This window comes from Notolabrus celidotus, chromosome 15 (assembly GCF_009762535.1).
Source record: "Notolabrus celidotus isolate fNotCel1 chromosome 15, fNotCel1.pri, whole genome shotgun sequence".
NCBI lineage: Eukaryota > Metazoa > Chordata > Actinopteri > Labriformes > Labridae > Notolabrus > Notolabrus celidotus.
This window is the reverse complement of record NC_048286.1, coordinates 6,660,210-6,671,081: the sequence shown is the minus strand read 5'-3', so window position 1 is coordinate 6,671,081 and position 10,872 is coordinate 6,660,210.

The window sequence follows — 10,872 nt, the reverse complement described above, 5'->3', positions numbered from 1 at the left end:
GCCGCAGACACTGAGATACCTTTTGTGGTCATGTTACATAAATGGTGCTCAATTTTGACTTTTTCTCTGATTTTTTCCTCGCCTTTAAATTGGTCGTCTCATAAGAATTTATAATTTCGGTTTAAACATCTAAAAAAGAGTTGCCCCAGAACAATCCTATAGTGGTGAGTTTGAAATTTCAGAGTAAATTTAGCAGTAAATAAGAGAAAAACAATTTTACAAGTCTCTCTAATGTTATGAGAAATATTGTAACCATAGCAGTTGTTCTCTCCTTGGGTTTGGGAGGATGGATGCTGGAATGCAAGTCCCCGGACCCACACACTACAGGTTAAATGTGGGGCGTGTGTGTGTGTGTTTGACACTAATCTGGACGGATGGTCAGGACAGACGCTCGCCCTCATACCTCAGACTCTGATGGCTCTCCTGACACACTGACTCTGGCTCTGCTGTTTTTATTTGGACTGTGGTCAAATCTTAAAAAGTGAAACATCAAACACATGCACATCCACACGAACACAGTGGGACTTCTGAGCACAGGTGAACCACACATTGTGTGTACATGAAGGGGAAATCAATAACATGTGAGGCCACTGGGTTTAAGGCATTATTGTCTGTGAATTCTTGTTCAGGTGTTGTGGCTGCAGTATTGAGCTGCTTGCTGGCTGCTAATAGTCCTTCAGAGAGAGAGAGAGAGAGAGAGAGAGAGAGAGAGAGAGAGAGAGAGAGAGAGAGAGAGAGAGAGAGAGAGAGAGTGTGTGTGTGTGTCTGTCTGTCTGTGTGTGTGTGCTTGTGCGTGTATGTGTGTGTGTGCTGCCACAGTTCTGATTTTGAATGGGTCTGAATCAGACTCACATGCCAGAATATCCACAATAATGCATAAAGAACCTGAAATCTTTGTTGCCAAGTTAGAGAGGCGTTCAGGCGGTGTCCTTATCAAATGCCTGAACCACCTTAACTGACTCCTTTTGATGCCAAGGAGCAACAGCTCTACTCCGATCTCCTGTCCTTCCTCTAAAGCCTGGTTTATACTTCTGTGTTGACTCTACGGACTTGGACGAGTGCTTCTTCCTACTTCGTTGTTGTGTCTGTGTCACTCTGTAATACTTTGCATAAACGCTTGTAGGCAGTGTAATTTCTATAGTAGTCAGATCAGCTGTTTCTGGTCCTGCCATGTTTCTGCATGCTTGTCCACAGGGAAGTGACTCTGAACAGATTATGTTAAACTGGAGCTGATAAAAGTTGCTGCTCATCATAAAGCAATTATTACAGAGATGACAGGTCGAAGGAGATGGAGTGTACTTCTGATGTGCGGTTGATAAATGAAAAAAATGATGTAAATGCAAGAAATACCATGCCAGAGTCATCACTATTTTCCATCAGCCAAATGGTCCCACAGCCCTATGATCCCACATTTCTAGGACATTTTCAAAATTAGGGCTTGTGGATCTACATTTCCCTTCAATGTAAGCCCTATCCTCCCACAAGATATTTTGGAAGCCCTTTTTAGTAAATGAATGAATGCATTAAAGAGTAATTTTATTTCGATCAGCAGCAGCAGACATCTTCACAATCAGAATCATTACAAGAAAAAATAAAATAGGCTGATTGAAAAGGGTTTCATCCGAAGCAGAGCTTATAGAAATGCGGGAACATAGGGCTGTGGGAAAATAGGCACACTCCCACCATACCAATCACAGGGCTTGCTGTCCGCATCGTTCCAACGCATATTTACATTTTGTAGGAGGTGCAAGTCAGGCTAAGTGTGTAGGCTTCTGCATTGTAACAGAGCTGTGTGGTCCTACGGCGAAGGCTACAGCGTCAGGCAGAAGCATAAACTGAGCAGAGCCACCCTTTTTATCATCTGCAATCTGCAATCTCATCCTTTTGCTCACTAACCACACCTCATGGCCATAGTTGAGGGTTGGAACCAAGCGGAAATCTCCGGCCGCGAGAATAGAAAGCAAAACATGTTTACAGCCTGGTCCAAAACAATGAGTGTAGTCTGGATAGACAGATGGGTGTCGTCACGGATACTACGTCCACTATTTATACAGTCTATGGTTGGAACGTTGATCTATCCGTCCATTTTCCTCCTTTTATCTGGGGTCGGGTCACGGAGGCAGCAGTCCAAGCATATGGACCCAGACATCTCTCTGCCCAGCAATAAAAAACATCCAGGTTGTCAAACTGGAAAGAACAAAAACATAATGTGGGATTATTTTTCTTTCTCTACTTTTCTTTTAATCTAATCTCAGTGTGTGAGTTGTATTCTTAATCTCTGCATGTTCATCAGTCTCTTCCATATTTTCCTCTTTGTTTTGGTTACATTTTCAGACTCTCAATTTGATGTTTGATGCAGACCAATATTATTACACCTGCTGTCATCGTCAAACTCAACACGTGAACCTCACTATGTACCAATGTTTGGTTTGAACCCGGGAATTGTTTTCTTGTTTGTTCAAATGTAGTCTACATTCTGCGCTCGGCAGACTTGTTAACGAACAACTGTCACGCCGATAAAGTAATTGACTCAAATTAAACTGTGAGAAAAGACCAAAGATTGACAGGTGTTTGCAATGACAACAGCGTGCTTCCATCTGCTGCAGCCTCGCTCTAACCTTGCTAAATATTTGATATCTGCCAATATGTTTCTGTGTCACACTTCTGAAGTCGTGGCCTCAGATCTCACAGGGGTGAAATTTTGAGCGGATTGTTTTTTCTTTTATTGTTTTGCTTCGCCCTTTTTTCCACCACAACAATGTCAATTTAGCATGCATCGCTCATCAAACGCAACCTTGTCTGCCAGCTGCTGAGCACAAACCTCCTCTTTCACAGCCTGGCTGTTGTCATACATTTAAATTATTCATCCGAATTTTAATAGACAGGAATATGATTATATAGTTTGACAATGGAGAGGAGGGGGCAGAAGAGGAGAGGGGGAAAAATCCTCCAAAATTCATTTCAAACATTCATGCATATTTAATAGGCTGGGTGCCAAGACTTCATACAGCCGAATAATCCCGACGTGCGGCATGTCGTTATCGCCGTCGTAGGCAATATGCAATATTTCTGCACCTCTTTGGAAGACCAAACAGTCTGGTGCTGGTGTTCAACAACCAAAAACAGGCTTCCAAAGTCAGCTTCCCTTAACCACACAGGCACACACTCAGATTCCTTCACTTCCTCACTTTGTTCTCACAGCACTCCAGTCCTCACTCTTACAGCCTCTGCTCTTTTAGATTGATCTGGATGATGGGAGGATAAGGCGTCCCATGCAGATGCATCTCTGAAAACACTGGAGAGAGTTTATTTCGCACGCCAACCTCCAAACAACCCTTCACTTCGGAGCGATGTGACAAAGTGCAAATGAGGGTTTATCACTGACTCTTTCCAAACTCTGGAGACTCTCGATCTTAGAGGAATAAATAAAAAACATTACTGAAATGGCACGAAGGGGAATATAGAAAGGTTTTCCCATCTCTCTCCCTTGTGTGAGATATTTAATTGCAGACTCTGCTGGTTGTAGAAGTGATCAGATAATGTGTCACAGGAAGCTTCAATAATGGAGCAGTTCAGGGGGAACTGTTAATCACAAACATATGAAGTCTGCATGGGATAAGAGGTGTTGTTGGAGGGTGAGATGAAGGTGTAAACCCTCATGGGCTGCAAGAAAAGGAGTAGACTGGTGCTATGGGAGGAACCGAACACGCAGCAGCTTTATTTGCATTTTGCACCTCACAGAGCAGCGTCATTTCTGCAGAGTGTAGTCTGTGATAAAAGCCGGTTCTGCTGGTGGTCTCATTGCTGCTGAGCTCATAGATCATTCATTAGCCTGGTTCAGTCAACAGGTAACACACAGGTTACACAGGAGTGTGTGTGTGTGAGATTTATGGCTCACAGTGTGTCACACGTGCATAAATCTGTCCAGCTCTAGCCTGAAGTGTTTTGACATGGAGACATGAAACAGGTTTAAGGGTTGAAAAGGAAATCAAGCAAAGGGACTAAGTATGAGGTAATCGACTTCCTGACCCTGTTACTTAAAGCCTCTGGTAACCCCAAATCAACAAAAACGTTCTACCTAATGATATTTATAGTCACATATACATACTATTAGATGTATTCAAAACATTGGAACTGAACTTTAATCCATTTTTTAGGTATTATTACGTTTTTGATTCCATTCTAACGCTAGGAAAGTGGCGTTTACTTGGAAAATTATGACGACATAAATATCTAACCAGTCACGAAACATTGAGTCTAGTGCACACATGTTCAACAAAACTACTCTCCTGCTCAGACCATCTCCTGACGTCTGACCAGACTCCCCTCAGTTTTGTCTTGGCTGTTTGCTAATCACGTACTGCCTGTAATCTGTCTGTATAGCTGTCTCTCTGCTCTTTGCACCTCTGTGCTCGTGTGTCCCTGTCTGCACATCCACCGCTGAAGATGACCGCCTGTTGTCATTCTTCTATTTTCTAACTAACTTTCCCCAGGACCGATTCAGTAACTGTCCCCAGGACCGGTTCACTAACTTTCCCCAGAACCGTTTCACTAACTGTCCCAAGGACCGGTCAACTTACTTTCCCCAGGACCGGTTCACTAACTTTCCCAAGGACCGTTTCACTAACTGTCCCCAGGACCGGTTCACTAACTTTCCCCAGGACCGGTTCATTAACTTTCCCCAGGACCGGTTCAGTAACTGTCCTCAGGACCAGTTCAGTAACTGTCCTCAGGACCGGTTCACTAACTTTCCCCAGGACCGGTTCACTAACTTTCTCCAGGACCTGTCCACTAACATTCCCCAGGGCCGGTTCACTAACATTCCCCAGGGCCGGTTCACTAACTTTCCCCAGGACCGGTCCACTAACTTTCCCCAGGACCGGTTCATTAACTTTCCCCAGGACCGGTCCACTAACTTTCCCCAGGACCTGTCCACTAACATTCCTCAGGACCGGTTCACTAACTTTCCCCAGGACCGGTCCACTAACTTTCCCCAGGACCGGTTCATTAACTTTCCCCAGGACCGGTCCACTAACTTTCCCCAGGACCGGTCCACTAACTTTCCCCAGGACCTGTCCACTAACATTCCTCAGGACCGGTTCATTAACTTTCCCCAGGACCGGTCCACTAACTTTCCCCAGGACCAGTTCACTAACTTTCCTCAGGAACGGTTCACTAACTTTCCCCAGGACCGGTCCACTAACTTTCCCCAGGACCGGTTCACTAACTTTCCCCAAACAGCTCAGAGTTTAGACAAACAGCTGGAGCCGAGCTCCTCTGTGTGCACATACTACTCTTCAGCTTCCGCTGCTCCGGGCGTCCCATGGTCCTGATGCCCCGGAGACTACGGAGTGATAAAACTAATAAATAATAGAAGTCCTGATTCTGAAGTATTTTGTGTCTCAGCACTCAGAGACCATTTGAAATGAATAATTTTCAGATTCTGGAGTTTTGATGTCTTTAGATTCAGAGTCAGACGACTCAAACATGCAGGCTGTGAACTCTCTCTTGACCTGTCAATCAAAGAGTTAGGCCACGCCCACACAGTCCTGTGAAATGCTCTGACCTGTAAAATAAGATGTTTTTGAACATAATTTTTTCATAGTTATGGATGTTTATTTTCACTCAGTTTTGTTGAAGCTTGATTACACATCACATTTTGATATTCTATAAGAATTTTAAATATTCCAGAGGCTTTAACTCTACTTTGGGGTCCTGTCTCTTTAAAAAGCTTACTTGTGTACTATTACATTCACAGATGTTACAAACTAAGGCTGCAAGGTAAAATCTACTTCCCATTTGTGTCAACAAAACTTTGCTGCAGGTTTTACTGTTTGACTCCAATTAGCGATCACATTTACAGCTCTGACATATCCAACATTTTCCTCCCCTCATAGATTCTGTGGGTCAGGGCAAGCAAGAAGGAGATCACATTTACCATTTTTTAAATAACAAGGCAGACAATTACCCTTTTCATACTCTGCTGAACAATGTAATGGTGGAATGACAAGCCAAAGTGGTCCACTCAGAGAATATACTGTACCAGCTGTGGTTGTTATAAGAGACGAGTGCAGGTTAGTCAGAAAATACAGCTGACTTTAACTCTGGAACATGTTCTTTTCTCTCCCTCCAAACACTGACATTTGAGTAAGTGCCCTTCTCTGTCACAGTTCAGGTGTGTCATTTGGAGATGCAACTCCTACCTCTATTTCCAAGCGCTGCCCGGTCCGAACAAGCCCCCTGTCACCCGTTGGAGAGCCGGCATCCAGCAGCCACCTGCTTCCCATGAGCCTCTGGTGAGCTGTTGGCCTCCATTCATAAACGTCAGGGAAATTACACATGTCGGCTCTGACCTGGACAGCCATGTAATGGGCAGCACGCATAATTAACCCACCCAACATTTATAAGCCCCAACGGCACCGTATGCACGTGTGGAGGTGCATGGGGGAATATGTTTGTGAGTATGTGTGTAATCCAGAGAGGTGTGTGTGTGGGAGGAAGACTTTAGTACGGAGCATGTGTGCTTTGAAATGTCTTTAAGTCTGGAAAATGTGAGCGTTATACCTGGAAGGACAGTTCATCAGAGAGTGGGGACATTTTTTAAAACACTGACATTTTAAAATGATGTGGCTGTGTGACAGTGTGGGGGACTTTTTTCTTTTTTTCAAAGGTATATTTTGGGGCTTTTTTCCCTTTATAAAAGGGCAGCTGAAGAGACAGGAAACATGGGGAGCCGAGAGTGGGGGAAGACACGCAGCAAATGGTCGCGGCCGGAAGTCAAACTGGTGGCCTCTGCAATGAGGACTATAGCCTCTCTATGTGGGGCGCTTAGACAGCTAGGCCTCCAGCGCTCCCTGTTGGTGAGTATAGAATCTTATTTTATTTTAATGGTTTAATATTTCAGTGTTTTCATTTTGGTGAGTTTATTTCCTGTGTTGAGTTTTAACATCTTATGTTTCCTCCAGTGTTTCCTCGTTAAGTCATCATGAGAGCATTTCCTCAGTTCTTTCAGCAACTTCTTTTTTATTTTTCATTTATTTATTTATTTTATTTTTCTTATTATTATTGTTGCATATATCATGTTCTTAACTTTAGGATTGTAGGGTTGGGGCTGGGGTTGAGATTAGGATTGGGGGGTCTTTTTGTTTTTATGTCTTTTTTTAAATTTTAAGGTGTTTTTATGTACAGCACTTTCTGTTACGATGTCCAACTCCACCATTAAGCTAAATAAAACTTTTTTTTTTATCATAAAGATAAAATTCAATAAAAGCAAACTGATTTTAGTTTCTTTTATCTGATAATTTGCTTCACGTCAATCATATTCAGAGTCCCCAGTGACAGATCCGATCTAAAACCACTCAAACACAAATCAGACTTTAATTTCATTCAGTATTGATCTGTTTCTAAAAGTTTCCCTTGAAATTCAAAGTAAAATGTCTGGAATGATCTTTAGATGCTGCCGGATTGTCAGCATCGGTCTCAGTTTAACTTCTACCCATAAAAACAACAAATTAAATGTTAAAAATGATAGGATCGCTAAAAGAAAAAAAACCTTTGAATAAGTGTTTGGATATGAGGTGAAACGACTCTCCCTATCTCCTTTTATTTGTGATATGAAATAGTGTGAAGCTGGTGTGTGCATGCTGCAGAGATATCAGACGTATCTTGTGTGTGTGTGTGTGTGTGTGTGTGTGTGTGTGTGTGTGTGTGTGTGTGTGTGTGTGTGTGTGTGACTTGAAAATGTTTGCTAAACAAGCCTGTACATATCAAGCAGAGATGGCTGTGAGAGCTGAAGTCACCCTTCAGTCTGAGGTGAAACCTCTCATTCAAATTCATCATCACTCACTGCTTCGTTCCATCAATCATCTGTTTTTTTTTCCTGCGCTCAGGCAACAAAGTGAATCTGCTTTGGAAGCAAAACAATTACCGAGGCTCTGTCACAGATAGGTGTGCTGAGTGCCTCAGCTCCTGTGAAACTATGCCAGGGTTTTGATGCGTCTCTCCCTGCCTCCCACCCCCCTGCCTTCCCCTCCTGCCTCCCCCATCTCATGGAGATGTTGGCTGGCTATCGCTGCTGGCCAGTCGTCCTGCTGTTTGAGATGTGCTCCCCGTGCTTCAGTCTGGAGGGAAACGGTGACAGGCTTATCTCCCCTGACGCTCACTCACCTGGAAAGAAGAAGAAGAAGAAAAAAAAAAGGGAGGCTGAAGGGGCTCGCAGCTTCACTGAGCACCTTCCTCCAGAGCTGAAACCCACACTGGAAAAAAAAAAAGTCAATTTCAAGAATTTCTTTCATTTGGAATTAGGTCTGTACTTTGAGAGGTGTCAGATATGAGAGGAGGCAGACAAGATATGTATGGGAGAGGGATAAACATGACAAATTAAACAAAATCTCCTTGTCTTTTGAGCCCTGGGAGAGCGGCTCATCCAAAAGATGCAGAAAACACAAGGAACCCTGATGGAAGTGAATACATATCCTTTCAGTGATGACTTTTATAAATGCCTGTTTTATCTCTACAACACGTTTATTAATCCTGGGATTTCTGGGTGGTTGGAACATATCCTCATACAATAAATATTCTATCAGTTGCAGAATGGCTGCACGTTGATGCTGGTTGACACTGTCGCCTCACTACAAGAGTTACTGGTTCAAATCCCTGACCGGATCCTGAAATTGAAAGGAAGCCAGTGAAGAGAAACCAGCACTGATGTGATCTGATCATGTTGCCTCTATCCAGTCTTTAGATTAGCAGCTGTTGTGCTTGACTTGGTTAACTTTGACTTGACTGACTTTGAAGAAACTTGACAACTACATTTTCTTATCGCTTCGGTGGATTCTTAAACTCATAACAAACAATCCAGGTTTCATTTTAGGCTTGTTATTCCATGAGAAAAGGTATTTAACTTGACTTGTTAGACAAATAAGGACAGTACAGAAAAGGATGAGGGCCACTGACAAATAATTTGGGATATCTGACCTTTATTTTTTTGTATTCTGAAAGAAAATGTCACAAATCTAACTTTGAGCTATTTTTTTCTGATTTGAAATTAATTCGATTTTACAAACACCACTAAAGACTCTCAAATAATGAAAAACACATGTTAAAAATACGATTAAAAAAAAAATCTGACTTTTTTTCCTCTGAAAAGAATTCTGGAATTCTGACTTTGATCTTAGAATTCAGACTTTAATCTCAAAATTCCGACTTTGATCTCAGAATTCAGACTTGGATCTCAGAATTTTGACTTAAGTACAGAATCCGATTTTGATCTCAGAATTCAACTTTGATCCCAGAATTCCAACTTTGATCCCAGAATTCCGACTTTGATCCCAGAATTCTGACTTATCAAATTCAAATGGGAGTTTAATGGGTTTGTTATTCTGATCATTGTCCATAAAAACACTTGTTCCAGTTATTTCTTCCTGGTTTAGGTAAACGTATTCTTACTGCGTATGTCTACCCCATGTCACATGACTATTTCTTAGTTTTTGTAATTCATCTCTTAAGATTAATCATTCCACATTTCAACATTTCTGATGTAAAGATATTGACAAGAAGCTCCTCAAAGTGGGGAGTGAAATGTTGTTTAAGAAGGAATAATGAACTAATACAAGAACTTGACTTTAAAGTGCACCGTAGAGGAATACTTTCTCAAAAGAAATCATAACTTTAAGAGTTTATGCTGCCTTTCTGAAATTAAAAGAAACAGATGGCATTCATCATCACACAAATTCCTTCAGTTACTGACACACAACTAGGTTTCAAAGTTGAGATTATAAAAGACGACATGTGCTGTTGTTCAACTAAATCTGCAAAGACTTGAAATCAGTACAAAGTGACAGTCTTTTTTTTCTTGTCTCTGTCATAAATCTATATTTCTGTTATTTGTTTATTTACCTAACATGACTGGATAAAGCTGGAGGTAAAGAGCTTTAAAAATCTTGAAAACTGCTTGTATGCTTTTAAGAAAAACACATCATGTGCTCAGATTGTCTATCCCCGTTCGGAGGATCCACGTACAGGTGAACATTTCCCCGTGGTTACACAATCACAAAGTCTTTCATTGACACCTTGCCCCCTCAGGTTTCCATGGAAACAAGCTTGGCAATTGCACACATGTGAATGAGTTGAAGGGAAGATGGTCTGTCTTCTCACTCTGAGCATGTGTTTCTATGTGTGAGAGAGAGATAGCATATGGCAGTGTGTGTGTGTGTGTCACCGTGTTAAAATATGTGTGTGTCTACATTCTGCATGTGGCTGCACGTGTGCTTTCAGCGGCGCTCTCATGCATGTGGCTTTATATTTCCATGTGTGTGACAGTGAATGGGCGACTGCTTACTCATTTGCATGGCTGCATACATTTGCATCTTAAGCTTTGTTTATGCAAGTAAGCAAATGTACAAACTGCAGGAGTGTGTTTGTGTTTATCCTTATGTGTCCACAGTTGTTTACGGAAGTACGCCTTTGTGTGACTGTTTGCAGATGTGTCAGTGTTGGTGTATGAAGGTGTGTGTGTTGAGTACTTGAATAAATTAAATACTTCAACTTTTGAAACACATCTTGTAAGAGTTTGCAGGTCAAGTTGGCGATAATAGACATTTGACATACAGTTCAATTTTAAGCATTGAATCTAAAGCTGCATCAATACGGTTTGTTAAAGATGACGTGTGGGAGGAGAGCCTTAGCAGAATCCGTTCATGTTCCATTAATACTCGACATCAGTTAATACAATTTAAAGTAATACACAGGCTCCATTATTCTAAATCTAAATTGCATAGGATTTTTCCCACAATCTCTTTTCTGTGTGATCGCTGTAAGTCTGCTGAGGGCTCCCTGGCCCACCTTTTTTGGACATGTCCAAGGCTGTATACC